Below are 27,314 nucleotides of genomic sequence, written 5' to 3' on the forward strand. Positions count from 1 at the left end.
TTGTCAGGCTGCTGCAGGCACAATTTTGCATTTCTTCACAAAAGTGCCTGTGCAGACAAGTAGGACCTCAATTTAGCATCCTGTTGGAAAGGTGGGACTACTGAACTACAGTGGTCCCACCTTTACCTCAGAATTACACTGCAGTCACTTGATGTTGCTTGTGCATTAACAGTCATGGGACGTTGTACAATTACAAATATCTAACACTGTATTGGAAAGCACTATATTTGTCACAGGTATCTTTTGACAAGAATTGCCTCCAAGTTGGGTTACTCACTAGGTGAGTTGGCAAAAGTAATCTTCTTGCACAAATCAAAGTTCAAAGTAAATTTATTATCAAAGTACATATATATCACCATATACAACCCTGAGATTCACTTTCTTGCGGCATACTAACCGACGCCCCACCTCTCCCGGAAGTTCCGGGAGTCTCCCATATATTGATAGCAGCTCCTTGAGGCCCGGAAATTATATACAATATCCCAGAAATCGATTTTTTTTTGAGAGAGGGAGGGTGAGAGCGAGCATCCTGATTGGTCTCTCTTCGTGCTAAGTAGACCTATCAGTTTTCTCTGTGGGTGGGCTTTACAGTCGACCTCAAAAATAATGACAGTGTTGCTCGCTGCACTGTTTGCAACAGTAACTTTTCTATTACCCATGGTGGGTTAAAATGTAAAAGGTGAGTTTAATAGGTGTCATTCGTTCATTAGCGTAGCTAACGTTATTTAACCTAGCTGGCTAGCTGCTAAGGAGCTACTCTATTGATGTCCTACGTCATTAGTCCAAACTCCCTGTAGACTTGCTTAAAGTTGTAATAGAATAAACATGATGATATAATATAAGTACATATTTTAATGTCACATTTGCTGCATATACCCAACTTGGTTTACAGATTAGACAAAATCACTAAACGTATTACATACACCCTTGGAGGTCGACCGGGTGGGGGGGGGGGCTGCTACCGCCCTGAAATGAGTTTTTGCAGGGTGGGATGTCTACTAAATAAATTAGGTAACCTTAACAAAAAGATAACCAATGTGCAAAAGAAACTGAGCCAATACAAAAAAGACAGAATTTTTAAAAAAATAAATAAGAAATAGGTACCTGGTGATGAGAGTCCTTAGGCTTCCTGATGGCAGCAACAAGAAGAGGGCATGGCCTGGGTGATCGGGGGTCACCGATGATGGATGCTGCTTTCCTGCAACAGTGCTCCGTGTAGATGTGCTGTATGGTGGGGAGTGCTTTACCCATAGTGGACTGAGCTGTAGCCACCATTTTCTGTGGGATTTTCCATTCATGGGCATTGGTGTTTCTATACTAGGTCATGATGCAGCCAGTCAGTGTACTCTCCACCTCACATCTATAGACGTTTGTCAAAGTTTTAGATGTCATGCTGAATTTTTTCAAACCTCTGAGGAAGTAGAAGCATTGCTGTGCTTTCTTTATAATTGCACATACGTGCTGGGCCCAGGACAGGTCCTCTGAAATGGTAACACCGAGGAATTTAAATTTGCTGACCCCCCTCCACCTCTGATTCCTCTGATGAGGACCGGCTCATGGACCTCTGGTTTCCTCCTCCCGAAGTCAACGATCAGCTCCTTGGTCTTGGTGTCATAGAGTGGGAGGTTGTTGTTGTGGTACCACTCAGCCAGATTTTCAGTCTCCCTCCTATACGTCACCACCTTTGATTTGGCTAATGACAGTGGTGTTGTCAGCAAACGTAAGTACAGCATTGGTGCTGTGCTTGCTGCACAGTCATAAGTGTGAAGTGAGTAGAGCAGGAGACTAAGCACACAGCCCTGTGGTGCACCTGTGCTGACGGAGATCATGGAGGAGATGTTGCCAATCTGAAATGACTGGGGTCTGCAGGTGAGGATCCAATTGCACATTGAGGCCAAGGTCTTGAAGCTTATTGATTAATTTTGAGAGGATGATGATACTTAATGCTGAGCTGTAGTTGATAAAGAGCATCCTGATGTGTGCACCTTTGTCGTCCAGATGTTCCAGGGTTGAGTGAAGAACCAATTAAAATGGCATCTGTCGTGGTCCTATTGTGCTAGTAGGCAAATTGGAGCGGATTGAAATAGCTTCTCAGGCAGTAGTTGATATGTTTCATCACCAACCTCTCAAAGCATTTCATCACTGTGAATGTAAATGCTACTGGACAATAGTCATTGTGGCAGGTTACCACATACTCCTTAGGCATTTTTATAATGGCAGCCGGCTTGAAACTGGTGGGTACTTCAGGATGCTGAAGCAAGTGGTCAAAGGTGTTGGTGAACTCTCCAGTCCATTGATCATCTCAGGTCTTTAGTACTTGGCCAGGTGCCTCACCTGTGCCAGATGCTTTCTGTGGCTTCACCCTCCTGAGGAATGCTGTCATGTTGGCCTCAAAGACTGAAAGCACAGGATCACGGGGTGCATTGGAAGGTCGATAGTTCATCCAACGTTTGATGGTCAAAGTGAGCATAGATGGCATTGAGCTTATTTGGAAGCGAAGTCCTGTTGTCACCCATGTCTATTGATTCCACTTTGTAGCATTCAAGCCTTGCCACAACTGTCGGGCATCCTTCGTTGATTCAAGTTTAGTCCAGAATTGACACTTCGCCTATGAGATGGCTTTTTGGAAATCTTATCTGGCCCTCTTGTAACCTTCTTGGTCACCAGATGTGGATATCTCTGATCTGGCTCTCAGCAGATTGCGGATCTCATGGTTCATCCAGGACTTCTGGTAAGGGAAGACTAAATGATTTTGTGGGAACACATTCGTCTACGAGTGTAAAGTCCGTGACAACTGGTGTATTCATTCAAATCCACAGGTGAGTCCTTGAACATGGCCGAATTCACCAACTTGAAGCAATTCCCTAGCCATTTCTCTGCCTCCTGTGACCACCTCTGTTGTCCTTATGTCTGAAGCTTTGCTGTTTAGCCTCTGCCTATATGCAGGTAGGAGAAGGGCAGCCAAGTGATTAGATTTCCCAAAATGTAGTCGGTGAAACCCGACGCAGGTTGGGGGACCGCTTCGTCGAGCACCTCCACTCCGTCCGCCACAACAGACAGGATCTCCCGGTAGCCACCCACTTCAACTCTGCTTCCCATTCCCATTCAGATATGTCCATACATGGCCTCCTCTACTGCCATGATGAGGCTAAACTCAGGTTGGAGGAGCAACACCTCATATACCGTCTAGGTAGTCTCCAGCCCCTTGGTATGAACATAGAATTCTCCAGCTTCCGGTAATTCCCTCCCCCTCCCTTCCTCTATCTCTATTTTACATCACCTCCCTCATAGGTCTGCCTCCTTCTACTACTGTGCATTGTTCTCCTGCCAATCACCTCCCTGCTTCCCCTCCCCCACCCATTTGTCTTTAAAATTACTTTTTCTTCAACTACCAGCATTCTTCAAACCCTCCCCAAAGTTTTTCCTTCAGTCCTGACGAAGGGTTTCGGCCCGAAACGTCGACTAATCTTTTCAATTGATGCTGAGTTCCTCCAGCGCATTGTGAGCATTCTTTTATATTCTAGTCCTCTCAAAATGTATCCTAACATTGCATTTGCCTTCCTCAGCACTGAATCAACCTGCAAGTTAATCTTTAGGAAATCTTACATGAGGAGTTCCTTTGTACCTCTGATTTCTGAAATTTCTCCCATTTAGAAAATGGTCTATGCCTTTACAGGTGTCCCCCGCTTTTCGAACGTTTGCTTTACGAAACCTCACTCTTATGAAAGACCTACATTAGTACCCTGTTTTCGCTTTCAGGAAGTGTTTTCACTGTTAAGGAAAAAAAATTCAGCACGCGATAAGAGGCAGTGCGCCCCGAGCAGCTGCTCTCCCCCGGATTCGGAACTGCTTTGCTTTAACACGTGCTTGTGAGCATTCGTTTGCAAGATGAGTTCTAAGGTATCGGAAAAGCCTGAAAGAGCTCCTAAGGGTGTTACACATACAGTAAAACTAGACATAATTAAGCGTTTTGATCGTGGTGAACGAAGTAAGGACAACGTGAGTTTGGCTTGTGGAAGCTGATGAACATGATGTCGAAGAGGTTTTGGCATCCCATCACCAAGAACTGACAGATGAAGAACTGATGCAGTTGGAAGGAGAATGGGTAACAATCGAAACCGAATGAGTAATGATAAAGTACGACTTTAATTTTGAAAGGGTACGTCGGTTTAGGGGATATTTTTCCAGGATGGTTTGAGTCCTTATTAAAGAACTGTGTGATAGAAAAATCCGCGAGGCTCAGCAGTCAAGCAAGCCTTCCACATCAGCCACAGCAGACGACGAACCTCGACCTTCGACATCGAGGCGGGCAGAGATAGAAGAAGATGAGCTGCCTGTTCTAATGGAAACAGGCGACGAGATGACACCCCAGTGTCCCACCACCCCAACCCCCAGGCCACAGACAGATACCGATTCGCGGAGAATGCAAAGCTAGCCGGGAGGCACACAGCACATCTTTAAGAAAAAAGCCGAAATAAACATGCTAATTAATTAGGTGCCGCCGACACGTAATTGTCGGCCCAGATCAGCGACGACGCAATCAGAAATCGGCACTGATCTGGGCCGACAATTACGGGCGGCACCTAATTAATTAGCATGTTTGTTTGGGCTTTTTTCTTAAAGATGTGCTGTGTACCTCCCGGCTACCGCTGAACCCCTGCGTTCTTCGCGGCAATGTATCGCTCAGCAGTGGCCCAGAGGGTGGGGGCCACTGCACCACCCAAACTCCGACAAGTCTAACACACCATCGTGTGCTTGGCGCTGTCTTCCCGATTCCGGTAAGTGATACTACACTGTACATACATTATTTCTACTTTATATTGGCTGTGTATTTTTATGTGTTATTTGGTATGATTTGGCAGCTTCATAGCTTAAAGGTTACTGGAGAGAGTGTTCTTGCCAACAGCGCTTGCGTGAGATTTTCGCTTTGGCGAACAGTTCAGTAATGATTGTGGAAAAGTATTTCTACTTTATATAGGCTGTGTATTTATCATATCATTCCTGCTTTTACTATATGTTACTGTTATTTTAGGTTTTATGTGTTATTTGGCATGATTTGGTAGGTTATTTTTGGGTCTGTGAACGCTCACAAAATTTTCCCATATAAATGATAATTGCTTCTTTGCTTTACGCCATTTTGGCTTACGAATCATTTCATAGGAATGCTCTACCTTCGGATGGCGGGGGAAACCTGTATTCTTTCTACCAAAGTGCATGACTATATACATCTCCACACTGTATTCCATCTACCACTTCTTTGCCCATTCTGCTAATCTGTCTTAATTTCTTCTGCAGACTTCCTCCTTCCTCAATACTACCTGCCCCTCCACCCGTCTTTGTATCATCTGCAAACTTGGCCATAAAGCCATCAATTCCATCATCCAATTATTCACATACAATATGAAAAGAAGCAATCCCAATACTGACCCCTGTAGAACACCGCTAATCACAGGTATTCAAAAAAGTTCCCCTTTTTCCCGCTCTTTGCCTCCTGCCAGTCAGCCAATCTTCAATCTATGCTAGTATCTTTCCTGTAATACCATGGACTCTTATCTAGCAGCCTCATGTGTGGCACCTTTTCAAAGGGCTTCTGAAAATCCACGTAACCAACATCCATTGACTTTCCTTTGTCTGTCCTGCCTGTTATTTCCCCAAAGAATCCCAACAAATTTGGCAGGTAGGATTTTCCCCTAAGGAAGCCTTGCTGACTTGAGCCTATTTTATGAACGTGTCTCCAAGTAACTTGAAGCTGCATCCTTAATAATGGACTCTTAACGTTTTGCCAACCACTGAAGCCAGTCTAACTGGGCGATTGTTTGCCTACCTCCTTTCTTAAAGAGTGGAGTGACATTTGTGATTTTTCCAATCCTCTGGTACCATTATAGAATATGGTGATTCTTGAAAGATCACTACTAATGTTCCCACAATCTCTTCAGCTACCTCTTTCAGAACCCTGGGGTGAAATTCATCCGGTGCAGGTGACTTTGTCTATCTTCAGACCTTTCAGTTTCACAACCACCTTCTCCTTAGTAATAGTGACTACACCCACTTCTGCCCCCATTACGCTTGATTTTCTGGCAAGTTGCTGGTGTCTTTCACAATGAAAATTGACGCAAAAATACTTATTCAGTTCATGTGCCATTTGTTCCCTATTACTACCTCTCCAGCATCATTTTACAGCAGTCCAGTGTCCAGTCTTGACTCTTTTACTCTTTATATATCTGAAAAACGTTTTGTTATTTTCTTTTATATTATTAGCTAGCTTACATTTATACTTCATCTTTTCTCTCTTTATCTCTTTTTCCATTACCTTCTGCTGGTTTTTAAAAGCTGCCCAATCTGCTAGCTTCCTACTAATTTTTGCCATATTGTATGCCCTCTCTTTTGCTGTCTTTGACTTTCTTTGTTGGCCACAGTTACCGCACCCTCCCTTTAGAATGTTGTTTCTTCTTTGGGATGAACAGATCCTTCATCCCAGAAACTCTAGCCATTCCTCTTCTGCCGACATTGCCCCATCCTACCATCTTTGGTCAGCTCCTCTGTCATGCCTCTGTACTCAACTGTAATACTGATGCATCCAATTTTAGCCTCTCCCTCTCAAACTGCAGAGTGAATCCTGTCATATTATGATCAATGCCTCCTAAGGGGTTCTTTACCTGAAGCTCCTTAATCAAATCTGGTTCAGTAGACAATCCAGAGTTGCCTTTTCCCTTGTGGGCTTGACTACAAGCTGATCTAAAAAGCCATCTCATAGGTATTCTAGAAGTACCTTCTCTTGGGATCCAGCACCAACCCGATTTTCCTAATTTACCTGCATATTGAATTCCCCAGTGACCACATAACATTGTCCTTTCTACATGCCTTTTCTATCTCTTGTTGTAATTTGTGTCCCACATCCAGGCTACTACATGGAGGCCTGTATATAAACTCCCATTGAGATCTTTTTACCCTTACAGCTTCTTAACTCTACTCGCAAAGATTCTATGTCTTCTGATCGTATGTCACTTCTTTCTAAGGAGTTGCAATATCTATTCATGCATTGGGCATGATGGTGCTGTTGTGTACAACCCTTGACTTTTGGTTTAATGGAGGTTGAAGATTTGTCAAGTGCTGTTATGGAGGCAATGGTGGCTTGGTGTAATGCATCTGTATGTATAGTGCACAGTTAGTTGTTATGGTGCTGGGTGACATCAGGTCAAAAATCAATTCAATCCCTATCCAGCTGTAGCTTGTCTTATGAACCTTGAAGGTTAAAGTGCAGAGACAGCTAGCTAGCAGTTCAACACTGAATCTATTTCCCCATCCAAAAAAGTATTGACTCAGTGAAGCATAGTCTTTCAGATGAAATATTAAGCAAAGCCAGTTAGTTGCAGCTTTGTGCCCACAACTGTATGCAGGTGTGACTGTTTTCAGCTTGTGTTTGCACTTTCGGTAAACATTTCTTCTACAAAGCAAGAGTCCGGAAAACATTTGAAATGAGATTCCCACTTGGTGGAAACATATAAAGGAAAATGTAGCATTCCTCTAGTTGTACAAAGGAGGAAGGAGAACCAAAGCTTAAAAACCTGGATTTTTTGTGGAGAGCTATATTTCTGTGGCTGTACTCAAGTAAGATAAAAAGAATTGTAGATGATGGAAAGCTAGAATTAAACCAGACAATATTGTAGCATTTAGCAGGTTAGCATCTGTGGGAAGAGAAACAGTCGCTGCTTCAGGTCAAAGACATTTTGTCAGCATCAGGAAAGAGGAAAAGCAAGTTGTCAAGAAGGGTGGGATAGGGATAAATGGATTATATCTGCTTGCACTCCCTGTGCTCCTGGTAATAGCAAGGGTATAAATCCCGTAAGTCCTCACTTTCTATTCCATCCTCAGCACTGACTGGCATATACTTTGCAATTTTTTCCCCAGTGCCAATAAGATTCCACTATCAGAACTGCTTCCCTTCCTCCCTTTCAGCATTTCAAATAAGAACATAAGAAATAGGAGCAGGAGTAGATCATGGCTGATCTGTCCATGGACTCATCTCCACCTACCTGCCTTTCCCCCATAACCTTCAATTCCCCTACAATGCAAACATCTATCTCACCTTGTCTTAAATATATTTACTGAGGTGCCCTCCACTGCTTCATTGGGCAGAGAATTCCACAGATTCACCACTCTCTGGGCAAAGCAGTTCCTCTTCGTCTCCATCCTAAATCTACTCCCCCCGAATCTTGTGGCTAGATCCCTAGTTCTAGTGTCACCTACCAGTGGAAACAACTTTCCTGCCTCTATCTTATCTATCCCTTTCATAATCTTATATGTTTCTATTAGATTTCTCATTCTTCTGAATTCCAGCAAGTACGGTCCCAGGCAACTCAATCTCTCCACATCGTCTAACCCCCTCATCTCTGGAATCAACCTGGTGAATCTCCTCTGCACTACCTCCAAAGCCAGTATATCCTCGAAGTAAAGAGACCAGAACTGCATGCAGTACTCCAGGTGCGGCCTCACCAGTACCCTGTACAGTTGCAGCATAACCTCCCTGTTCTTAAATTCAATCCCTCTAGCAATGGCCAACATTCCATTTGCCGCCTTGATAGTCTGCTGCACCTGCAAACCAACCTTCTGTGATTCATGCACAAGCACTCTCAAGTCCCTCTGCACAGCAGCATGTTGCAATTTTTTACCATTTAATTATTAATCTTCTCTTCCATTTTTCCTTACAAAGCGGATGACCTCTCTTTTACCAACATTATCCTCCATCTGCTGGACCCGTGCCCACTCACTTAACCTATCTATATCTCTGTAGACTCTCTGTATCTTCTGCACAATTTGCATTCCTACTCAATATCATCAGCAAACTTAGTAACACTATACTCGGTCCCCTCTTCCAGATCGTGTATCGTGAACAGCTGCGGGCCCAGCACCGACCCCAGTGGCACACCACTCACCACTGATTGTCAATCAGAGTAACACCCATGTATCCCAACTCTCTGCTTTCTATTAGTTAACCAATCCTCTACCCATGCCAATACATCACCCCCAACTCTATGCATCCTTATCTTATGGATAAGCCTTTTATGCGGCAACTTATCGAATGCCTTCTGGAAATCCAAGTAAATAACGTCCCATCTGTTCCCCTCTATCCACTGCACTCATTATATCTGGAAAGAACTCCAGTAAGTTTGTCAAACAGGGCCTGCCTTTGCTGAATCCATGCTGTGTCTGCTTGATGGATCCATTTCTTTCCAGATGCCTTATTATTTCTTCTTTAATGATAGATTCAAGCGTTTTCCTAACTACAGATGTTAAACTAGCTGACCTATAGTAACCTGCCCTTTGCCTATATCCTTTTTTGAACAGTGGTGTGACATTTGCCATCTTCCAATAGATATTCCTCTTGTTATTCCTCTTTCATTTTCTTCCCAACATTCTGCTTCCCTTACCTTCACCACCTCCCAACCCAACTGCTCGTCTCTATTTCCCATACAGTTGCAGGAGATGCAATACTCATTCCCCTATCCACAAATTCTTATGCAATACTTATTCCCCTATTCCAGGTGAAGTAGTAATGTACTTGCAATTCTTCCAATCTTGTAAACTGTATGACAGGATTGTGTACAATCTTTATGTGTTGCGATATTTCGATGTACTTGTGACAAATAGTTAAACTTGTGCTATGTCACTGCTGTACCTGCTGTTCACATATACATTCTGTGCTATATTGGAGAAACCAAAAATACTGTAGATCAGCTGATGACAACCCGAATCCAGACGGAAATGGTGATCCAAAGTTTGACGGTGCCTGCTACTTTAATTCCTCATCCCTTTCCCTCTGTGGCTTCCTGTACTTTTATTATAAGACCCAGTACTAAAGTGAAGAACAACACTGCATCTTCCATCTCCTCCATTTACCTGATCACGAATCCTCAGCCTTAATCCACAGCCTTATTCTTCCCAGATTCCTCCCCAATTTCATCCCCTAAACACCCCCCACCTCCTGGTTCAGCTCATTCGCAAACTGACACTGGGCTGTATTCCACAATTTCTCGACGCTGCTCCTCCATCTTCCTCCATTTTCCTCTCCTGGGTCCACTGCAGCTCATTTTCAATTGTGAACATGGACAGCTTCCTTTTAGTAGCACCCCCAGTGCCTCACTGCAATGGTAAGTTACATTATCCATTTGTGTCCACCAAATTTTCTTGTCAAATATGTCTTTACTGAGGTTGGTTGAGGGGAACTTAATGTTGTGGATGTTGGTGATGGACCTCCTTCAGAATAGTGGATAGAATGGTGTGCATTAATGTCAGAAGATGAATGAGACCGCTCTGATAGTCCCACACTGTCTATTGCTGATCTGCTGTGTCAGCCTAGATCTTGTTTGGTCTCTGGAATGTACAGACAGTAACCCACCTTTAACTACCCAAACAACAAATAATCTTGCATACCCAAGAGACTTAGATTTTGCAATTTAGAGCAATTTGCTCGGAATTGGCTCAGATTATAAAATAACTTTTTTTTTTGCCTCGTTACTTGACCAAAAGCCAAGACTGAAGGCAGAACCGATGACTCACTCTGTATTGGCCTTGGCCCAGTTCTGCTTGCTTCTTTAGAAATTTGTGGGTCTGAAAGTAGAGAGGCATATATTTTACGTATTTCTCCCTCCAGTCCTCTTTTGATTTTGTTGCAGTGTACAATACCTTTTCATCTCAGTACCAGTGCCTGGCTCTTTGGAATTTCTTCCCTAAGCCACTCTATTGCTCCTTCCCTTAAGATCCTTCATGAAGCCTGCTGAGCTCTTACCCATCTGTTTTCCCATTTCCTCATGTGGCTTGATGACCAGGTTGGTATGATCTACTGAAGTACTCTTGCTATGGAAGTACTGTGGAATTACAAGGTGGTTGTTGACAGGCTGTTCACTCTTCTGAATGAACTCCTGCAGAACTGACCTGTAATCAACCAATAGGTTTGTGCTGGTGTTTCATGGTGTGCGATAAACAAAAGTCATAATGATTACTGTATTTCAGGAGTAATTCTGTAAATAAACAAGAAAGGCCTTGCTACAATGCATGGATGTGCTAGGGATGCCAGTGGCTCTTGTGGTTTTCTCAAGTAAAGAAATAATGTCCAGCATCTTTTCTGCAACATGCTAACATATGCTGTGAATTATGTTGGTGTTCCTGACACAACAGGAGATGAATTTCCCAGCTTACTTGCCTTGTACCAAGGGAGCGTTCAGTTCTCATGGAGGAAAAGTTGTATTGTGTTACATTGTAAGTAACTTCACTGCATTATGTTGGTTCGTTTAATGCTTCATCCTTGAGTATGGAAGGAGCTGTCAAGAAAACAACATGTAGCAGTACAGACTGGGAGAAGAAGTGATTACTTGTGGTAAAATAGCTAAATCTGAATGATTGAATCTTAACGAAAGCAGTACTGGTTAGCATAATGTTACTACAGCTCCAGCAACCCAGATTCAGTTCCCACCACTCTCTGTAAGGATTTCTACATTCTCCCTGTTACCACGTGGGTTTCTTCTGTGTCCCGTAGTTTCTTTCCACTTTCCAAAAGATGTAGAGATGGGTTAGTAGGTTAATTGGTCACATGGGTGTAATTGTTTGGCGCAGACTCATTGCACTGGATGTGCCTGTTACTGTGCTGTATCTTCAAATAAATTTTTAAAAAACAAACAAATGAAAAAATAAAGCCATTCAATCCATCGACTACACAAACATTTTTGAACAGCAATCCATGTTGCCCCACTGCCTTTCTCAAAGATGATCCTTTTGTCCTCTTTCAAGTTTACCTACACTAGATAAACAATGAAGCAGACCTTGATTATCCCTCTGCCTCTTTGTATTTGCTACCTCCTCTCCACATGCTAATTTGTTATGTAGAGTACCAATCCAAGATGTCAACCACCACTTTGACTCCACAGATGTTGTTTGGTCAGCTGAATTCCTTCAGCATGGTGGTTCCCAACCTCGACTCCACAGACCCCTTGCCTATTGGTATAAAAAAGGTTGGGAACCCCTACTTTAGCGGTTTGTTTCTGACTCCAGATTCCAGCATCTGAAGTCTCCTCTGTGTCCCGTGACTCTACAAGGCTCTGCATTCCAAATTTTTAAAAATGTTGTATCAATAAAAAGGTTTTCCTTGTGTTGCCTCTGATCTGTGCCACACCAATTGCCTTCTTGTCCACCCTTTTTGAGCTCACTTTCTGTATAAGAGCTTTTAAGGACCTAAAGGATGCTTCCAAACGTCAAAAATCTGGTCACGAATCAAAGAGCAAACTTTGAAGAGGAACAATGCAAAATAATGGCAAAAAAATGGAAGGAAGGGAAAATATAGAATTTTGATTTGTTGATTAACAGAAATCTGCACAAAGGAACTTTGTCTGTTGATTTCATTAACACAATGTTACCCTCACCAGTACTACTGTTGCTGCTACTAGTCCACTCATCCCCTAACCCTCGCTCATCTACTTCACACTCTTCCCTCATTCCTCTGTCCTCCTCACTTCCCCTCTCTTCCCATTTGCTGTGCCATCCACCCTCTCAAAGATGAAAAACAGCATCTGAATGGTGAGAACACAGAGCAAGTTGGCTTTCATAAATCAGTGCACTGAGTACAGGAGATGGGATGTTATGTTGAAGTTGTATAAGACATTGGCGAGGTCTAATTTGGAGTATTATGTGCAGTTTGGTCACTTACCTAGAGGAAAGATGTAAACAAGGTTTAAAGAGCACAGAGAAAACTTAGAAGGATGTTGCTGGGTCTGGAGCACCTGAGTTATAAGGAATGATTGAACATATATGGACTTTATTCCTTAGAATATAGAAGATTGATGGGAGATTTGATAGAGGTATACAAAATTATGAGGGGTATAGATAGGGTTAATGTAAGCAGTTTTTTTTTCCCTGAGGTTGCCTGGGACTACAACCAGAGGCCATGGGTTAAGTTGAAAAATTTAAGGGGAACATGATGGGAAACTTCTTCACTCAGAGGGCCGTGAGAGTGTGGAATGAGGTGCATGTGATCTCAATTTCAATATTTAAGAGAAGTTTGGATAGGTACATGGATGGTAGGGGTATGGAAGGTTATGGTCCCAGTGCAGTTCAATGGGGGTAGGTAGTTTAAATGGTATTGGCATGGACAAGATGGGCTGAATGGCCTGTTTATGTGCTATACTTCTTGATGACTCTCCTGGTGTCCTAACACATTATGCACAGAAAGCTGACGTGCAGGTTTTTCATGAGATTCGGAAAACTATAAGAATGTTTCCTCTCTGAGAATGCAGAATTAGGGGTCACTGTTTAAATGCATGTTTGGAAGTTCCTTCATCAAAGTTTGGATAATGTAAAGTCAAGGGTAGCTAGGTACATGGTAAGCATGGGGTTGAACAGTTACCATGGTTGGGTGGTATTGTGGAGTAGTTGTGATTTAATTAAATGACCACAGTGTGAGGGATGGGTGGCCTGTTCCTGCTCCTGTTCATAGATATCTGTATACCCCATCGATTTCTAGCTTCCTCTCCCTCATCTCTCTTACTCTCGCTCACTTTAACTTTTTTTCTCTTTCTATGGCTGACTGTCATACAGTTCTCCTCTCTGTCCTCTCACACCAATCCCTCCCCTCCTCCTCCCTGCATCTCCCATTCCTCTCTTCCAGTAGCTCCCACATCCCTCCCCTGCAAGATCCAACCAATATTAAGACATTTACATCATTTTGAATTAACTGAGTTCACTTAAATGTATTTAATTGTTTATGATCAGAATTGGGTTTATCATCACTGACATGTTGTGAAATTCGTTGTGTTACAGCAGCAGTACATAAAAATATGATAAATTATGCTAAGAAACATACTAATATTAAATTTATTAAAGAGTGCAAAAGTAATGAGGTAATGTTCATGGGTTCAGATATCCGATGGCAGAAAGGAAGAAGCTGTTCCTAAAGCATCAAGTGTGTGCCTTCAGGCTCCTGCACCTCCTGTCTAATGGTAACAATGAGAAGAGATACGTCCTGGGTGTTGGGAGCCCTGCTTTTGAAGTTGTCCTGGATGTTGGGGAGGCTGGTGCTCATGATAGGGCTGGCTGAGTTTACAACCCTCTGCAGCTTTTTCCGATTCTGTGCCGTGCCCCCTGCGCTCCAGACTGTGATGCAGCCAGTTAGAATGCTCTTCACGGTACAGCTGCAGAAATTTGCTGGAGCCTTTGGTGACATACCAAATCTCCTCAAGCCCTGGATGAAATATAGCTGCTGTTACGCTTTCTTCATAATTGTATCAATACGTTGGGCTCAGTCTAGATCTTCAGAAATGTTAACACCCAGGAACTTTAAACAGCTTGTCCTTTCTGCTGTCGATTCTTCACTGAGGATGATAGTCCACAATCAGTTCCTTGGTCTTACTGATGTTGAATGCAAGGTATTTGTTCACTCAACCAACTGATTATTTGTGCTCTGCGTAGCCGTGCAGTTATGGGTGTGGAGACAGTAGGTCAGCTGGCTAAGCACGCATCCTTGAGGTGCGCTGGTGTTAATTGTCAGCGAGGAGGAGATGGTATTTCCAATCCACAGAGACTGTGCTCTCCTGTTGAGCAAGTCAGGGATCTAGTGTTTTAATGCTTATCATTTTCAGACTTTGCTTTTTAAAATCACCTCCCAGGCCTGCATTCATATTTAAAACTGTTCTCATGTAGCTGATAATGGAAATAATGTTTCTTTGCCCATTCTTCATTTAAAAATGTATCAACTCTAAACTTTTTTTTTGCATTGACTTTCATCTGCTGCCAATCTTGCCTTGTCTGCAGAAAGAGATTGGAGACTTGAAAGATGTCCAATAACTTTTACATGTTGGAGGTAATTAGCCTCAGAAGTGGCCAAGATGGGTGTTAAACTATAGTCCTAGAAATGATCTTGGTAAAATAGTTGAAACCAACATAAGTATTGACCTTGTGGCTTGCTAAATGGCTGATAAGCACTGAAAATGCCTGGCACTATCTGTTAATGAGACTGCTTGATATCTGTTGGCTGGTACTGTAACAAGTGGTTGTACTGTTAAGCTAATTGCAAGAGCTGCTCAAAAGAGTACTCAACACTTTCTGTATGTTGCTGTTGGAGTTGCAACGAGAGTGTCAGACACACATTTTGAAGCCTCGGTGGATATCTTGCCTGCACTTAAGAATACAGCTTTCTCTGAAGATTGACCTCATGTCAGGACATCTTGCCTGGACAAAGAATGGGACGAAAGTATGAGTTTAGATCCAACACCAATAGAAGGAAGGGTATATTGCCCATCTCGGAGTACAAGCTGCCGCTCCACTCCATCATCTCTCTGTGCTGGATTCAAGAGGCTGAATAGTCTACCGAAGAAACTTAAATCTAATCATTACCAGAGTACTAAACCTCTTCTAAATTCCATTGCGCTGAAACCAGATCCCCAAGCAAACCAAACAATTCTGCTGCACTCTTATGGGGCCTGCCTTCATCCTTGGAAGAAATATCTCCCAGTTCCTTCAACAGCAGCATTTTGAGCTTTGAGATGGGTATTCTGGCACTTCACTGGATTGTTGCAGCACCAGCGGAGAGCAAGTTCCTCCATGTAGCAGAGCAGCTTGTGTCCTGAAGAAGGATCTCAGCTGGACACATTCATCTCCAGAGGTGCTGCCTGACCTGCTGAGTATTCTGTACACAGCAATTTATGTCAGTTGCTTTGGATTTCCAGCATCTGCAAAATTTCCTGTATTTGTGACTCTGTTATCTGCTTAAGGTACAATCAGAATCAGGTTTAATACCACCAGCATATGTAGTGAAATTGGTTAACTTAGCGGTGGTAGTACAATGCAATACATGATAAATATAGAAAAAGAAAACTATCAGTTATTAAAATATATGGTTGGCATCTGTCTGTCTCGAAGGACAATGATCATCATCATAAGTCTGGGCAGAAGGTATGGAGATCCTGAGATGCCCAGTCGTCAAGGCCCCCCTCTCAGCCTCACCAGTGTAGCCCAAAGGAAAGCTTTTGGAGCCATACATTTGGCACCAGCTTGGCTGCAGGAGCTGCCTGAAGGATGCCCAGTGATGTCCAGCTGCTTAAGGGCTCCACTCCGGATTTGCCGTCTAAGTTTACTCCCGTAACCTTCGCCTCTCTCGAAGGCAGGCTATTTGCCCATAGCTGGGGATATGGTACACGAGCACCAGGGCACGTCCACACACCGGTGGGCCTGAGTGTTATGTATGCAGGGGCCAGACCTCCTCTCCATCCTCTGTAGTTCAGCCTGAGTCAGAATGGAGTTCAGTTTCTCTGTGTCGCCAGCGAGGAAGCACTACATGAGGCTTGCTGTTGGAGAGGCTATGTACTGGCAGGGAGAGACTTGCACATTCAGCTCTCCTTTTTGCAAAACTAGTAAGAGACTAGCTCTTCTTTCGGTTAGTCCTGACGAAGAGTCTCAGCCCGAAACGTCGACTGTACCTCTTCCTAGAGATGCTGCCTGGCCTGCTGCGTTCACCAGCAACTTTTATGTGTGCTGCTTCAAATGCCAGCATCTGCAGGTTTCCTCGTGTTTACAACTTCCTAGCTTCTTTCGCTCCTGATTGGTCAAGGCACATGGAAGACACACTACTGTTTTTGAATAGTGATATAGCCTCTTCTGTATCAGCAGAGACAGTGTCTCTTTCATTTCGCACTTGAAAGGCAACAGCTCCAACAGTGGAGTATCAAACTAACTTCGGGAGTCAGACTAGAACCATGACCTTTTAACTAAAAGGTGAGAATGCTAGCACTGAGCCAGAGTTAACACCTGTAGTATATTTGACATATTCAGTCACTATAGCAACCAGCAAAAAAAACAATTGAGGAGACTCATTTTACCAAAACAGAAGAAAATGCGTTTGATAAAGCAATAATATGTTCACTACTGCATTATGCAATAAAATACAAGGAAATCATTTCAGCCCCGGAGTCAATTTGCAGAAGTGCCAGGGGACCAATTCCTACTGCTATAGTCTGAATAATGAGAGACAAGAAGCTGGAAAAATTGCCTTTTTGCTTTTGAAAGGATGTAACTAGAAGTTGGTTTTACATTGATATATAAGATGGAGATAATATTTCTAGAACAATACTTCTCATTACTTCTTTATAGTATGGCAAAGGAAATGCAAGGAAGTGGCTGACACGTGAAATGGATCTTCAGGGAAGATTGTGCACATGGAAATTTAGGAAACATTGAAAAAACACATTGCTTGTCGCAAGTGCCAAACGCATTCCAGTTGTACTCCCCTCTGGCACACTCTCTCCTGAGCTTTCTTTGCCATCAGCTTCAACGATTCTTCATTCTTGTTGTTGTTTTGAGTGCACGTAGAATTTCGGGACGTCCTAGGAAGAGAGTGAATCACAATGTCTCTGCATTGTTTGAAAGGGGTAGGACACATAACGATACATCACCAGCACCTGTGCTGTCTTCTTCAGGAAGCTCCTTCTCCGGATAAGGAGCCAGCGAAAGGGAAAGAGGGACTGAATTCAGGACCTGCAAACGGGCTGAAAATTAACAAGTGACCATTTTTAGAATACAACTTAAGTTGTGTTTTGTTTTCCTGAGGTAAACGAAAAGCTATACAGTATTCATGAAAGTGAACCTGACAAACCCACAATGATGAGGCAAATGATGGAACTCTTGAGTAAGTGATAGTTTGGACCAGGTGGTTTTTAATACTAGTGATCTTTAAAGTTGATGAGAACATAACAGGTTCTTGCATTCTGGCTCTTTACCCCTTCATTTCTAGTCCTTATGAAGGGTCTCGGCCTGAAACATCAACTGTTAATTCCCCTCTACAGATGCTGCCTGACTTGTTGACTTCCTCCAGCATTTTATGGCTGTTGCTTGCAATTTAAGAGCTGCTCTTTCAGATTGCACGTGTCACTTTATTATTTAGGAAAGATGGGAGAGAAAAATCAGAGATTTATTAACTATCTGGTTTAACATCTGTTGTTGGGAAGTGATCAGCTTTTTTTAATTAATAAGTGTCTGAACGGCTTGAAGACATTCAAAGCAACACACAAAATGCTGGAGGGACTCAGCAGGTCAGGCAGCATCCTTAAATGAAGAAACAGTTGAAGTTTTGGGCTGCTTCCCTTCTTCACGACTGGAAAGGAAGGGGGAAGACACCAGGATGAAAGGGTAGGGAAGGATAGCTAGAAGGTGATAGGTGAAGCCAGATGGGTGGGAAAGGTAAACGACTGGAGAAGGAGCAACCAGATGGGGGGAGGAGAGTGGACCATAGAAGAAAGGGAAGGAGAAGGGGCACTAGGGAAGGTGATAGGCAGGTGAGGAGAAGAGGTAAGAAGGAAAGGGGATGGGAGGAAAAAATATTTTTTACTGGAAGGAAGAATTGATATGGTGGCAGGCTGGAGGCTACCTAGCCAGAATATGAGGTGTTGCTCCGCCAGCGTAAGGGTGGCCTCATCGTGGCGCAAGAGGAGGTCATGGGCCAACATGTCAGAATGTGAATGTGAATTGGAATTAAAATGCTGGGCCAGCAAGAAGTTCTGCTTTTGGATGGAGTGGAGGTGCTCGACAAAGCGGTCCCACAATCTTAGAGGAGGCTGCAGGGGGAGCACCTGATACAATAGGCGACGCCAGCAGATTTGCAGGTGAAGTGATGTGTCACCTGGAAGGACTGTTTGGGGCCCTAAGCATTCAACTAGATCAGACAGAGAGAGTTGACTAAAGATTTGTAGATTATACCAATTTTCTCCAAAGAGGCACCTGAATGGGATATATCAAAGTATGTTATTCATATTGCTTTGCAGAAGTTGAATGAAGTTATCCCCTTTGTTTCAAGAGCCTGATGGTTGAGGGGTAATAGCTGTTCCTGAACCTGGTGGTGTGGATCCTGAAGCTCCTGTACCTTCTTCCTGAGAAGAGAGCGTGTCCTGCGTGGTGGGGGTCTCTGATGATCGGTGCTGCTTTCCTGCGACATCAGTACAATCCACCTTTAGTATAATTCAAAGCGGAATGGGCAATATACTTGAAGGGCTGAAATGCTGTTGAAGTTGACCCTTCTCGAGATGTCGTAGCCCTGGAGGAAGTGAGGTATTACATAATTGATGAGGAAGGTAGGGGAAAGCAACTTCCATGCAATGTGTCTGCAGTGCTGACGAGAGTGGAGGTTTTCTATTGGCATATGTTATTTGGGTATAAAGCATAATCACATTGCAGTGAAATTCATCACTTTGCAAGGCAATGCAGCTGTTTACTAGTGAGGTGATGAAGTTGTGGCAGTTGTTTGTCTTTTCTCAGTACATTCCTGGTAGATTTGTTCTGTTTCACTTTTCAGTATTTTCTCAGTTTGCCATTCACATCTCAGAGGGGACTAACTGTTGAACCTATGGCATTGGCTCTCCAGTACTGCAACTTAATCGCATTTATTTCACATTGCTTTGGAAGTAGTTAGGCTGTTTCACTTTAAGAGACGTTACTGTAGAAACGTTTCCAGTGTTTTGTTGGATATAGTTGGATGACAAATTCTACTGCTGTGACTTATGGTCTTAGGGTCTTTATGGACATCAGTCAAGATGGAGGTGGAAGTCCCTTTGCTTTGTGTAACTCTAATGTCCCATTTTTCATGCTGAGCCACCGAGATTGTACTTTGGCTATTTCCTGTTATGATATGTACGTGTCCAATAATATTAAGGAAACAAAATCAAGTAAAAATCATGGATTTGTGGTGTTAAGTGAGGCTTTGCTGAAAATAACCATAGGACACTACCCTACATAACCAAAGAGTAAATGAGTGATGATGCCTGTAACATGACTGACTTACTTACTCATAAGTTGCAAGCCTTTTCTGTGTATGCTCTTGTAAAATCCTTATAGCACCTGTAGGTATAAATGGAAGATTTTTATTAAAGGTTTTAAAAAAAAGTGTTTTTACATTCTAGTTGGTTTCCTTGCTGGCTATGGAACGTCTTGTATCTTCTGATTGGTTTGTGTGATGTGGCATTGGGTTTGTGTGATGCCACATTGGGTGATGTCACCTCTGCAGCAACCATCTGTCCTCCACCCACACTGGGTGGGGTGAGGGAGAGATGGCTGTGCAGAGGTGACATCAGTTGGCTAATTTGTCTCTCACAATTCCACTTAGCACCATGCATGAGATGTGCCCTTTGCCTGTTTCACTTCTGAGGAAGGAAAGCTGAGCATAACATGCCACTGTGGTGAGCAAGATGCCTGGCCAGGAAAAACAAATTTCTACGCTTGTCGGGGGCGGGCAGTATTTATATTTGCTTTGGCATCCTGGTCATGAGTCCCAGATTTTCTTAGGCTGGTAAACATAAAAAAATTCATGAGGTGAGTAAGTTCAGCCCTGTGGAGGATTTGCTTATATAATGTAAAGGAAATAAAGAAGTTCTATTTAGTTTTTAACATCAAATACAATCTTTAATTTTAAGAACAATGAGACCTCATGCTATTCCATTAACTCAATTTTCCACTTTGCAAAATTTCATAAGAAAGAATGGCAGATTGGAATCCCCATTCATGTGACCATGTGACTAAAGTCCCCTGACCATGTCACATTTTAAAGTAGCACCCTTATTTATTATTTTGTTTGTTTTTGTTTTGTGTTTGCACCATTTGTTGTCTTTTTACACATTGTCTTGTATGCATTTTTTCATAGATTCTGCTGTGCTTCTTTGTATTTACTGTGATTACTCACAAGAAATGAATCTCAGGGTTGTATATAGTGACATATATGTACCTTGATAATAAATTTACTTCACACTCAACTAGAAGTGCTGGTGAGCCTCCAGTCGTTAGGGGTTCGCTGTGGTTGAAGGTAGGGTGGAAACTGACAGGCTTCTGCAAGCAGCTTTAAAAGTCATACTAACAAAATCTATTTTGGAGTAAAATCAATTTTGATTCCAATTTTGACTAATATGCACACCTCCGGAATTACTGGGAGCTCTGCAATAGAGGCCAGATTCTGTAACAAAAGGTCTAGGAAGTTCATCCATGAGTTTCACAAAATACTGAAATATTGTAATGTTCCCTTGATCTCCTGCTGGTATCTGGAGCTGTTCGCTTCCACCTGTGCATGTATTCAGCTGACTGACTAAGTTTTAAAGAATTTTGTTTTGTCCACCTGATTACTTCCATTAGGGTCCTCTTGACCTTTCACTAAATCTGTAAAATCCCTTATCCTTAGATCAGTGGCCATGCCAGCGGCACGACAGTCAGGGCATACAACACTGAGATAGAACAGTGGAAGGTCCTGGTGTTCAACTGCCAGTTGCTTGCAGGCTCTGAATAAATTGACACGTTATCCCAAAGCCAGGCTGCTGATTGAAAATCAGACGCAGCCCAGCCACGGGTCCACCTCAGGTTCTGGACGGTGAGGTGACGATTCCTCGGGATCGTGGTGGTCCTTTATCAGCACAGTTGCCTTCTGCCAAGCTGAAACGTTGAATGTTTTTGCAACACACACTGGCACGGAGGGGAAGCTTGGCAGTTAAAGTAATAAAGTACACATATCGGAGTGAAGCTGTCAGAAAAATTACGACAGCAGTGAAGATATATATATGTATGTACACACATATATTGTTCTTGGCAGCGTTCGTAATTAACTTTGATGAGGTGAAATTTGTGGTGGTTGTGTAAATTAATTTAGAGAGAGAGAGATCTGAGTTACTGGCTTATTTATGATGGGCAGAGAGCTGTAGACAGGACTGCTCACGTAGCTGTCAGAGCTGTTAGTCAACAGAATTCTCCCTGATCAGGTTGCCATTAATGGCACAGCAGCTGCCAGCAGATTGACAAACTGCTTCCTCACTCTGCTCTCAGTTGTTGGCGGGGAAAAGGTATCGCCGTGCCAAGCAGGACCAATTTTGCTAGGGCGATTTGGTTCCAGAACTTACTATAACCCTGCTTCAAACAGGGATCAAGAGCTTAATTCTAGAAATGGGAGATAGTTTTCTTTGACCTCAAGGCAGCATTTGAATGGCTATACTATCAAAAGGAACCAGTGAAATTGAAGATGGTGGACATAAATGGAAAATGTGCAGCTGAACATCAAGGTTCAAAAGATCAAAATAAATTTATTATTAAAGTACACATATGTCACCATATACAACTATGAGATTAATTTTCTTGCAGACACTCACAGTAACGCAATGGAATCAATGAAAAACTGCACACAATGAGATGGTCTACAAGGTTGTGCTGATTTCGATGCCAACTAATACTAATATCATCCATATCGCTCTATTCCCTTCATAGTCATGTGTCTGTCTAAATCTCTTCCAGATACCTCTCACTTTTTGCTTAAAAATGTAAACTTCCTTCCTCTAATCTCTTAACTATGTTGTTTGGTATTTGGCATTTCTACCCTGGGGAAAGGATTCTGACTCTGTACCTTATCTATATATCTCATAGTTTTAAAATCCTCCATCGGACCTCCCCTTGGCTTCCATTGCTCCAGGATGAACAACCCAGCCTTGTGCAACCTTTTCTTGTGTCTCATCCTTTCTAATCCAGGTAGCATACTGGTAAACCTCCTCTGTACCCGATCAGCATCCTTCCGATAATGAACTGCGGGTGTGATCTGACAGCTTCTAGAGTGTGCCTTTGGTACTCTTATACCAATTCCCTCCTTTATCCCTGAGTGAACCTGCCGTCTCCTTCATTATAAAATGCCTTGGGAATATGCTTGAGCCTGCTCGTCAAGGACAATTTCATGGCCCCTTTTGGCCATCCTAATCATCTACTTGAGCACTTTCCTGCTATCTCTATATCTCACAAGCCTTGCATATGCTCTCTTCATTTTCTTCCAGACTAAATTTAGAAACTTCTGGGTCAGCCAAAGTTCCCTTACCTTACCATCCCGCGTGCCCGATGTGGACTTGTGCAACAGCAGCTGTTCCCATTCATTGCCCTGTAGATCCTGTCGTAATTTGCCCTCCCCTGCAAGATCTAGTTTTATTCTTACTCAGAACTGTCTTTAAACATAATCAGTGTGGACACTATTCCCAAAATATTCAACTACTATTATGTCTGTCACCTGGCTTGGCTCATTTCCAAAAACCAGTTATGTTTTCTCCTCTAGTTGGACTCTCCACATGCTGTTTTGAAAAAACCCCATTTGGATGCACTGAAGAAATTCCACCCCATGTGATCCTCTTGTATTAAGGAAGTTTCAATCAATACCGGGGAAATTAAGGTTTCTCACTATGATAACTCCATTGTTCTTGCATCTTTCTATAATCTGTCTACATATCTACTCTTCGGCTTCTCAATAGCTACTGTGGGCCTATATTATCGCACCTTTCTTATTTCAGAGCTGCATCTATATCTCCTGTGAGGGTGAACCCTCCAGTGTACTTTCTCTGAATACAGCTCTGACATTCTCCTTTATTAGTAGTGTCACCTCTCCACCTCCTTTACCTCGCTCTATCACATCTCAATGAAACCTAGGAACGTGGAGCTTCCGGTCCTGTCCCTCGTGCAACCAGGTCTCCGTAATGCAGGAGCATTTCCTAACGTGACTGGGTGCATGCTTCTGCTTTTAGACCGCCGCAGCGGAAGTCTTGGAGAGGTGGAAAGAAAAGGAGATGTCCACTACTAGCTGGAGTGTGTTAGTGGAAAGCAGGGAATGGGAGACTGATGGATGCGGTTGTGTCCAGCTCCAGCATTGAAGTTCAGGATGCATTTCCAAGGTCACTTTGAGAACCACCTGCAGTGCATTTCTTGCCCTGCTCTGAAGCTGCATCTGTGGCTACAGCAGGTGGCATAGTTCTGTGAAGATTTCTTCTGGGAACACGGACAGCTGACATATTGTTCATTGCTGGTGTTCGAAGGAGAATTACTTCCTGAACAAGCAAGGCAAACATTGCCTCCAGCTAGTAACTCATTTACTCTTTCTCCTCCTCCTTCCAGCAACATGTCCTGCTGTGTTATATCCACTGCTGATCCTCGTACTATTGCTGGATTGTGAAATGAACTGCTGATAATGCAGCTGTGCCTGGGGGCAACTAATTGTACAGCACTGAAATCAGCAGAGGTTCAGCAACAGTCAGTGCACTCTATGAGATTTCTGCGATTCAAAGCAACTGTAGAAAGTTTTGAAAACTTGCTGAATTTTAGCAATGTCCATAAAGTTTCATTAAGTAACTAAAATAAAGTTGAATTTGAATAGCAGTGACAAGGATAGGATGTCCTTCATGCTGAAGAATGTGCATTCATTGAACATAGAAACATAGAAACATAGAAAATAGGTGCAGGAGTAGGCCATTCGGCCCTTTGAGCCTGCACCGCCATTTATTATGATCATGGCTGATCATCCAACTCAGAACCCTGCACCAGCCTTCCCTCCATACCCCCTGATCCCTGTAGCCACAAGGGCCATATCTAACTCCCTCTTAAATATAGCCAATGAACTGGCCTCAACTGTTTCCTGTGGCAGAGAATTCCACAGATTCACCACTCTCTGTATGAAGAAGTTTTTCCTAATCTCAGTCCTAAAAGGCTTCCCCTTTATCCTCAAACTGTGACCCCTCGTTCTGGACTTGCCCAACATCGGGAACAATCTTCCTGCATCTAGCCTGTCCAATCCCTTTAGGATTTTATACGTTTCAATCAGATCCCCCCCCTCAATCTTCTAAATTCCAATGAGTACAAGCCCAGTTCATCCAGTCTTTCTTCATATGAAAGTCCTGCCATCCCAGGAATCAATCTGGTGAACCTTCTTTGTACTCCCTCTATGGCAAGGATGTCTTTCCTCAGATTAGGGGACCAAAACAGCACACAATACTCCAGGTGTGGTCTCACCATGGCCTTGTACAACTGCAGTAGTACCTCCCTGCTCCTGTACTCGAATCCTCTCGCTATAAATGCCAGCATACCATTCGCCTTTTTCACCGCCTGCTGTACCTGCATGCCCACTTTCAATGACTGGTGTATAATGACACCCAGGTCTCGTTGCACCTCCCCTTTTCCTAATTGGCCACCATTCAGATAATAATCTGTTTTCCTATTTTTGCCACCAAAGTGGATAACTTCACATTTATCCACATTAAATTGCATCTGCCATGAATTTGCCCACTCACCTAACCTATCCAAGTCACCCTGCATCCTCTTAGCATCCTCCTCACAGCTAACACTGCCACCCAGCTTCGTGTCATCCGCAAACTTGGAGATGCTGCATTTAATTCCCTCATCCAAGTCATTAATATATATTGTAAACAACTGGGGTCCCAGCACTGAGCCTTGCGGTACCCCACTAGTCACCGCCTGCCATTCTGAAAAGGTCCCGTTTATTCCCACTCTTTGCTTCCTGTCTGCCAACCAATTCTCTATCCACATCAATACCTTACCCCCAATACCATGTGCTTTAAGTTTGCACACTAATCTCCTGTGTGGGACCTTGTCAAAAGCCTTTTGAAAATCCAAATATACCACATCCACTAGTTCTCCCCTATCCACTCTACTAGTTACATCCTCAAAAAATTCTATGAGATTCGTCAGACATGATTTTCCTTTCACAAATCCATGCTGACTTTGTCCCATGATTTCACCACTTTCCAAATGTGCTGTTATCACACCTTTGATAACTGACTCCAGCAGTTTCCCCACCACCGACGTTAGGCACCGGTCTATAATTCCCCGGTTTTTCTCTCCCTCCTTTTTTAAAAAGTGGGGTTACATTAGCCACCCTCCAATCCTCAGGAACTAGTCCAGAATCTAACGAGTTTTGAAAAATTATCACTAATGCATCCACTATTTCTTGGGCTACTTCCTTAAGCACTCTAGGATGCAGACCATCTGGCCCTGGGGATTTATCTGCCTTCAATCCCTTCAATTTACCCAACACCACTTCCCTACTAACATGTATTTTGCTCAGTTCCTCCATCTCACTGGACCCTCTGTCCCCTACTATTTCTGGAAGATTATTTATGTCCTCCTTAATGAAGACAGAACCAAAGTAATTATTCAATTGGTCTGCCATGTCCTTGCTCCCCATAATCAATTCACCTGTTTCTGTCTGTAGGGGACCTACATTCGTCTTTACCAGTCTTTTCCTTTTTACATAACATGGAAGAGTACAGCACAAGAACAGCTCTTTTGGCCCACGATATCTATGCTGAGCAGGATGCCAAGTTAAACTAATCCCTTTTATCTGCACGTGATCTATGTCCCTCCATACCCTGCATATTCATGAGCCTACCTAAATATTTCTCGAATACCACTGTCATACCTGCTTCTTCGGCCATACGTGGGAGCGGATTCCTGGCACTGCTTCAGCTCTGGGAGTTCACAGAAATGTTGGTTTAGGAAAAGGGTATCAGCATTAAATCCCCAAAGCAAGGTAACGTCATCGTCTGTCTTCTCTGCATATCTCCAGAGCTCATTGGCAAAATGGTATCTGTGGCATGCATCAGGATCCTTTTTAAACAGACCTCGTTATATTCAATCAATCAATCAAAGCTGAATTTCTTGCTCAGTGAATTAGAACAGAGTACAGCACAGGAAAAGACCCTTAGGCCCACCGTGTTGTGCCAACCAAATAAATTATGGTTTGTCCTTCAATGGAAAATCATACAAGTAGTAGTGGATAGGGCCGAGTCCATCACGGAAAAGCCCACCCCACCGTTGAGCACATCTGTGTGGAGTGCTGTTGCAGGAAACCAGCATCCATCATCAGGGACTCCCACCACCCAGGTCATGCCTCCTTCTTGCTGCTGCCATCAGGAGGAAGGTACAGGAACCTCAAGACTCAGACCACCGTTCTTTATAATCCTCAAGGGCTCTGTTTGATTCTAACTCCCTAAGCTTTGCATACTTTTTCTTCTTGGCTAAATTCATCACCTCTCTCAACATCCAAAGATTTTTTACCTTATCCTTCCTTCTGTCCAGAACATTCCTGTCCTGTACTCTGTGTGGTAGGTCTTTTAACACTCTCAACATGTCAGGCATGGCCTTTCTAAAAACAGCTGTTCCCAATGAACTCTTCCCTAGTTCCTCCCTAACGCTCTCGTAATTTGTCCTGCTCCAGTTTAATACTCTCTCACAAGCTCAATACTTATCCCTAGCTATCCTTAACTATCTTAAAACTCAGTGAGGTATAGTCACTGTTCTACCTAGTGAAAGGTCAGTTGCCTGACCTGGTTCATTACCCAATACCAGCTCCAGTATAGACCTTCCTCTTGTTGAACTATTTCCATATTGTTTTAAGAGCTTTCCTGGATGCACCTTACAAATTCTGCCCCGTCTAAACTTCTGGCACAAATAAGGTCCCAGTTTATATTAGGGAAGTTGAAGTCCCCCAATGACAA

At 43.1% G+C, this 27,314-nt stretch overlaps 1 protein-coding gene across 3 annotated transcripts in view; it reads left to right on the forward strand.

Annotated features, from left to right (window-relative positions):
• Positions 1-27,314, forward strand: part of jade2 (jade family PHD finger 2) — a 178,708-nt gene that overhangs the window by 39,417 nt on the left and 111,977 nt on the right. The window lies entirely within an intron of this gene.

This window comes from Mobula hypostoma, chromosome 7 (assembly GCF_963921235.1).
Source record: "Mobula hypostoma chromosome 7, sMobHyp1.1, whole genome shotgun sequence".
Lineage (NCBI taxonomy): Eukaryota > Metazoa > Chordata > Chondrichthyes > Myliobatiformes > Myliobatidae > Mobula > Mobula hypostoma.